Raw genomic sequence first — 8,159 nt, 5'->3', positions numbered from 1 at the left:
ACTTGGCCTCTGTTTATCCTTTCTCTGCAGCGACAGTTTTTAATCTCCTGTCCAAACAGTGAAACACCCTTATATATCTCTGTTAACACACTAAACTCTGTTTGGAAAACGAAATACATAAGAAAACAACATATTCATGATAGAATTTTGTTTTTCTTAATGTATTATTAGGCAAAATTTTCATAATTCTTCATACAGGCTTAACACCCTGCACTGTATAAAAAACGAAAGGATTTTCATCATTAATAGCTCTTCAAACAATCAGCGCATTTCCTACAAAAGACTCAAATGAATCGGCCTTACAATCCCTACTATATATGGAAATACTTTGAATATATATGAAATATGGAACGTGCACACCTTTACATGTATGATCGTTTACACTTATAATTTTAAAATGACCACCTTGGTCATATTTAAAATTATTTCCATATCTAATAGTTGAATTGTATGTGCAGGTTTCAACATGTTGTCTTCGTTTGGTCTTTTTTTGCTTCTAAAGAAAAATACTTAGAGGTTAATGGTTATGAACATGGAATAAGATAGGATGTACAAGGGTTATAGGGTATGATATTTACAAGGGTTATAGGGTATGATATTTAGAAGAATGGGGGTAATGATATATGTCTTCAGGTACTAACTTCAAATTTGAATATATATGCAATATGGAACGTGCACCTTCACATGTATGATCGTTTACACTTATAATTTTAAAATGACCACCTTGGTCATATTTAAAATTATTTCCATATCTAATAGTTGAATTGTATGTGTAGGTTTCAACATGTTGTCCTCGTTTGGTTCTTTTTTGCTTCTAAAGAAAAATACTTAGGGGTTAATGGTTATGAACATGGAATGAGATAGGATGTACAAGGGTTATAGGGTATGATATTTACAAGGGTTATAGGGTATGATATTTAGAAGAATGGGGGTAATGATATATGTCTTCAGGTACTAACTTCAACTTAACAAAGACTAAAAATTTCTAAGAAAAATTTGAATTTTCAAGAGCAAAATGACTATACTTATACTTCCCTGGATGATGTCTGTACAAGCGGGATGAAATCAGTTGATCAAATGTTGTAGATAGATTGAAAAGTAGAGTTTATTGCTGCTTCTTGTTCTTCATGCTCTGGTTCTTGAATTGCTGACTGTTGTTCAGGTCCCTCTGCAATGACTTCATGATTCAGGTCCCAACTGTTATGCACATGTTTATGTAATATGTACATTTTGCTGCTGATATTTCAGGTCCCTCTGCTATGTTTGTTCAGGTCCCAACTGTTAACAATACAAGTTCCATCTTTACTTCAGCTGCACAACTAAAGTTCTTGTGCAATCCTCCCCCTTGCTTGAGATTTGACTTGTCCACAAGTCAGATGTATGTGGAGGATATCCTGCAATGAATGTTGTGAGAAAAGTAGAACAAGAAAGTGAATTCATAGAGTCCAAGTCGCCTTGGTTTTCCCCTATGAATTCGTGTTTGCTTGGCGCCAGTTTCCTGGTTTTCACTAGCAAACAGTTTTATTTTTCATTATATTTTTTATTTGTTTTATTTATTTATTTATTTTTTTTTATGAGTTTTTTTTATTTTTTCATTCTGTTACAGCACTGGAAGATGGCTGAGTCTGTTGTGCCATTAATTCCAGTTCTGTTTCTTCTACCAGTTGTTTCATAAATGCTTCTTTGTTAATAGGCTTGTTATAAACTTTGAGCCTATGTCCGTTTACCAAAAGCGATGTGGATTCCTGGTCAATTGTCCTGATCTTGACTGCTCCATTGTCAAAGATTTTTTCGATCTCTTATGGGCCTAGCTGGTGTTGTGAATTTGGCTTTAAAATCTTTGAATTTGGAGTTGAACAGTAATGCCCAATCTCCTTTGTGAAATGTCTTGTTTTTGATGAATCTGTTGTGCCACTTCATTCTTTGCTGCTGTACCAATGTGGTATGTCCTATGGCCTGCTGACGATGCTCATCTAGTTGATTTAATTCCATTATCCACTGCTGATGTGCTTCAGACAGGTCCAGTCCTAGTTTGGAAGATCGCTGAGTCTGTTGTGCCATTAGTGCTACAGCACTGGAAGATGGCCAAGTCTGTTGTGCCATTAGTTCTAGTTCTGTTTCTTTTACTAGTTGTTTCATAAATGCTTCTTTGCTAATAGGCCTGTTATAAACTTTGAGCCTATGTCCGTTTACCAAAAGCGATGTGGATTCCTGGTCAATTATCCTGATCTTGACTGCTCCATTGTCAAAGATTTCTTCGATCTCTTATGGGCCTAGTCAGTGTTGTGAATTTGGCTTTGAAATCTTTGAATTTGGAGTTGAACAGTAGTGCCCAATCTCCTTTGTGAAATGTCTTGTTTTTGATGAATCTGTTGTGCCACTTCATTCTTTGCTGCTGTACCAATGTGGTATGTTCTATGGCCTGCTGACGATGCTCATCTAGTTGATTTAATTCCATTATCCGCTGCTGCTGTGCTTCAGACAGGTCCAGTCCTAGTTCGGCTGCCAGTTTGTATGTGTGTATCTGAAACTCTATGGGCAGTAAGACCTCTTTTCCATATACTAACTGGTATGGGCTAAAGCCAGTTGTATTTTTCCATGTGATTCTATAGGCCCATAGTGCATCCCTTAGTTTTTCAGACCAGTCATTTCTGTTCATCTGTTCTGTTTTGGTCATGATATTTTTTAGGACTTTATTTGTTGATTCGACCTGCCCGTTTGCTTGAGGATGATATGGTGTAGACTTCCTGTGCTTGATCTTGTATTTCTCTGTAAGATCTCGTACAAGCTTTGAAGTAAACTGTGCTCCCTGATCTGTTACAATTTTTCTGGTACTCCGTATCTTACAAATATTTCTTCAAAGATAAAGGTGATCACTGTATTTTCTGTTGCTTTGGTGACTGCCTTTGCCTCCACCCATTTGGTGACATAATCTGTACATACTAAGATATACCTCTTGCCATTTGATGGTGGATTGATAGGTCCGACAAAATCAAGAGCCCATTGCTCAAATGGTTCTATTAGAACCTGTGGTTTGAGTGGCATCTCATCTGATACTATTGGTCTTCTTGTTCTTTGGCAACTGTCACATTGCTTGACATATGCCTTAGAGTCTTTGAAGATTGCTGGTCAGTAGTAGTCTAATTGCGGCACCTTGAAGGCTGTTCGTTTGTCTGCAAAATGACCACCACATGGTTCATCATGACATACTTTCAGGATGTCTAATATTTCATCTTCTCTCACACATTTTCTGATTATCAAATCTGAACCAGTATAAAACAAATCACCATTTACCCAACTATATCTAGAGCTTTCTCTAACAATTTTCCGTTTTTGTTTCTTGGAGAATTGTGTTGGAAATTTTCCAGAAGATAAATAATTTTCTATGTCTGCAAACCATGGTGTTTTTACTGCCATTGCAAACAGGTGTTCGTCTGGAAAGTTGTCTACAACTGGATTTGGATTGTTGGGTGAATGTATGCGGAACAGAAAGTCAGCCAGTTGATTTTCTTTACCTAGCCGGTCTTGTATTGTAATGTTAAATTCTTGCATTAACAGTAACCATCTTGTTATTCTACCATTGGTGATGGGTTTATTCATGAAATATTTTATTGCTGAATGATCTGTATGAATAAAAACTTGGTATCCTGTTATATAGTGCTTGAATTTGTTCACTGCATGTACTACAGCTAACATTTCTTTTTCTGTGACTGTATAGTTCAACTCTGTAGGGGTTAAGTTCTTGCTTATGAAGTATATCGCATAATTGAACAGATTCTCTTTCTGCTCAAATGAGGCACCTATCGCCGTATCGGATGCATCAGTTGAAATATGAAATGGCAAAGACCAGTGTGGCTCACGGAGAATGGGTGCAGCTGATAGTTTTTATTTTAATATTTGAAATGCATTTTGATAGTGATTTGTCCATTGAAATTCAACATCTCTTACTAATAGTTTGAACAGAGGTTGAGCTATTTTACTAAAGTTTTCAATGAATCGTCTATAGTAGCCTGCATAGCCCAAGAAACTTCTTACCTCTTTTTGTGTTGTAGGTGGCATTAAGTTAACAAGGACTTGGATTTTTGTTGGATCCACCTTAATTCCTGAAGCGGAAATATGGTGTCCTAAAACTATGCCTTCTGTTAACATCATATAGCATTTTTCATTGCTCAATGACAAATTTGTTTCTATACATCGTTTCAAAACTTTCTTAAGATTGCAGTGGTATGATCCGGATTATCCACACTTTTGTGTTCATTCTGTCGACGTTTCAAACCCCAAAGAGGGTCCATCATCAGGACTAATAGAATATGAATGAAAGCTTATTGATATTGATATTCTATTAGTCCTGTGATGGACCTTCTTTGGGGTTTGAAACGTCGACAGAATGAACACAAAACTGTGGATAATCCGGATCATACCACTGCAAAAAACTTCCACAGAAGCCTAAAATTTCTCAAGATTGTTGAGGCAATCATTATATGTGTTTCCATAAACTGTGAAGTCATCCATATAAACCTCTACACATTCGTGGATTAGATCAGCAAATATTGCAAGCACTGCTCTTTGGAAAGTTTCAGGTGCATTGCATAGGTTTCCCATGGGCAAGTGAATGTTGTTTTGTCTTGGTATTCTGTTGCTATTCTAATCTGATTGTACCCACTAAACCCATCCAGAAAGGAGAAAAATTTCTTTCCAGCTAATGAGTTTAGACCCTGGTCAATGAATGGTAGCGGAAAATGATTTTTTAATGGAGCTTTGTTTAATTCCCGATAGTCTACACATACCCTCCACTTTCCATTTTTCATTGGTACTATTACCAATGGAGAAACCCATTGACTATCTGAAATAGGATAGATGAACCCAACGTTAATTAATTTTTGCAGTTCTTCTTTCACTATTTCTTTCATCATGGGATTCATTCGTCTTTGAGGTTGCCTTACTGGTTTGATTTGATCATCTGCATAGATGTGGTGGATACATGTATTGGGATGGATTCCTTGCATGTTAGTATAATCCCATGCAAAAACTTTTGAATATTTTTGTAATAATGCAATTACCTCTTGTTCTTGTGATGATTGCAACTGGTTTCCAATGTTCAAATGTTTTCCAGGATATATCTCAATTGTTTTTGTTGTTGGATTGGATTGTGTTTACATGAAAGATGTCTATAAAAGAATTTCGCAGAGTTTGAACAGTACAAGTATCCTGAAAACATTGATTCAATTAAAGTTAACCTTTGTCCAGTGCTTTGTTTTTCTTTCAATTTCTCAATTGTTGGATTACCAGTAACTGGTGTTTTTGATGATCCTATCTCTACTTGTGGTAGTTTTTTAACAAATCTACCTTGAGGATCTCTATATCTAGGCATAAAGAAACATAACTAAAAGGAGTGTAACTAATGTTTTTGTTTTTTATAAAAGTTTGAAAGTTACTTTCCTATTGACTATGCCGATATTTGCCTCCCCGGCGACGGCGCAAAAATGTTGAGCTAATTTATTTACAGAAATTAACACAAATATTTCTTATCAATCCGGGTTGGTAATACTTAGAGGCAAGTTCACTATATGTGAATATCAGATGTAATCAAACTTTGAAAGATAAGTTTTATAAAAACTAAAGAAATACGTATCACAATCCCAATTCAATTTGTTTGAAAAGAGGAAAAACTGAAATGGTTCTTAACTTAAGAAGTCCAATTCTTCCTCAATTACTACTTAATGAACAGAAATTGAAAACTAATAATTTAAGATGGACAAATAATTAATGAAAGAAAGCTCCTAACGAAGAGACATTCGACATGTTTCATCATAATTCATTCACCTTAATGCCAAAAATGCATAAGAAAACTACTTGCATGCAATCAAAGGAAACTAGTTATAATTCACCAAATTAACAGAAGGAGTGCCCAACTTGAAAACTTTGTTTTTCCAACTTACTAAAATGATGAATAAGCTAAGATATAATGAAATCAATCACCATACATTAAGCATAAATCAATCTGAAATAAAGCATGAAAACTAGTTCTACAATAACCAGATTACAAGAAATAAAACTAGTTTAAACAAGGAAGTGTACTTAGCTTGGAATGGGGGCCCTCCACCCTTGCTTTGTACACTTTGAAGATTGATATCAGAAGCTCAAATTCAATCACACATTCATATTATTGAACAACAAAATAGTAATAGAACAAGTCTTCAAATTAGTTCTCCAATCCAAAAGTGTCTCAGCATGAAATTATAAAAAGTCAATACCTAAGCCATCAAAGTCTTGGCTTTTAAATAGAAGTCTTATGAAACAAACTGATCTATAATAATTCCAACAAACACATATTACTCATATTCATCTATCTAAGTCGAATTTATCAATCCCATCCTAATAAAGCTTGTTCTGTTCGAACTAAGCATAGCTGGCTTAGTCTTAGTTTCCAAGCTGTCAATCCATGCATCCAATTCGTGCTCAAGTGTCCTGCAACCATATCAATCATATAGCGATTACGAGAATTTTTGAATCTGTTAATTTTTGCACTTAAAACCAAATTTTCATAAAAACTTTAGAATTTGAAAAATTAAAATTAAATACTTGAATGGATATGAAATACATCAAAATGGGATGGATAAGGTGAAAAATGGATGGAAAATAAATGGATTAGTAAGTTTCCTAAAGCAAAAACAAGACCAAAATCGGGGCCAACATCTCCCCCTTGCTGATTATCAAGCATGTCCCCATGCTTGCTTATTCCTCTTTGATCTTCTTTTCCTTGTAGTAGATACAGTTCCTGTAGATGCTTCCTGTTGTGCTCCTCTGACCAAACAATCCAAACCTGAATCATTCAACCACATTGTTTTCTTTCAACCATTTAAATGCCTATTTAGAAAGTAGATCATTCTTCTGTTTTAATCTCCCTATCTCTTCATTTAACCTTTCATTTGCCTTGACCAATCTATGCTTACTTGCCTTGTTTTTCTCTTTCAATTGTTTTTCCATGATTTTACTAATTTCTAGTTGGTCAGTTAATTCTCTGATTCTGCCCAAGTTTATTTCTTTTTCAAAATTTTGTGTGGTTTTGATTAATGATGCTGCTGCTGCATCATCATAAGAAGAATCTCTCTCAAATACTTCCTGTGCAATGTCATCCTCTACCTGTTTTCTTGTGGAATATGTGTCTACTTCCTTTTCTGTGTCAATGGGACTTTTATTCCTAAATCTCCTAGGAACAGACATAATAGACACTTCATTTTCCTGTATGGCTATGTTACTTTGCTGTTTAGCTCTAGTCCTGGGATACAAGGGTGAACTCATCAGTCCTCTGTTTTCTTGCTCTATTTTATTCTGCACTTCATTAACCTGTTCATTAAACTGGTTTCTAGTCATGAACTCCCTCCAAACTATGCCTTGTGACCTTACTTAATATTCAACCAGGATTTTTATCAATCCCTGGTGGTAAATTTGCGCTGCTTTGGGCTTGTGTTCATGTCTCACTGTCTCAATCATCCTCAAGAGGCTTCTAAAGAGAAAGTATGGCAAGTTAATCCTATCTTCTCCCTTAATATGTTGTAAAAGTCGGATATGATATAGGTGGGCAACACTATATCCTCTATCACATGTAAGAAACTTCTGTATAACTAGAACGAACTCACCTCATGGGCAACACTATATCCTCTATCACATGTAAGAAATTTCTGTATAACTAGAACGAACTCACCTCATGGTTCATTGAACCATTCCCTTGGTATCCCCTTGGTTCTGTCAAAAGTCCATTTCCGGTTCTTTTTACGGAAGAAAGTCCATGCTTTCTCCTTGAAATGCAGGCCTATATGATATTTTTCGCCTATCATTGGGAGATCTAGAGCTTGGGAAATGTATTCTTGAGTCACAGGGATGATAACATCTTCTACCCTTGTTTGGTCCTGACTGTAGTTGTTTATGAATTCCCTGGTTATCTCCTCACTGTGGCCATCAAACTTTTGCAAGAATCCTATCAACCTGTTTGGTAAAGCTTCTTTATGGTTTCCTTTTTTCAGCTTTCAAGTATTACCAACTTGGATTGATAAAGAATATTTGTGTTAATTTGTGTGAATAAATTAGCTTAACATTTTGGCGCCGTTGCCGGGGAAACCAGCAAAAATACAAGTCCTTGTGAATTTAATGCCACTTAC

Source organism: Pinus tabuliformis, chromosome 2_1, assembly GCF_031772625.1.
Source record: "Pinus tabuliformis cultivar Carrire ecotype Pingquan chromosome 2_1, CPIR1, whole genome shotgun sequence".
In the NCBI taxonomy this organism is placed as follows: Eukaryota; Viridiplantae; Streptophyta; class Pinopsida; order Pinales; family Pinaceae; genus Pinus; species Pinus tabuliformis.
This window is presented reverse-complemented; position numbering follows the sequence as displayed.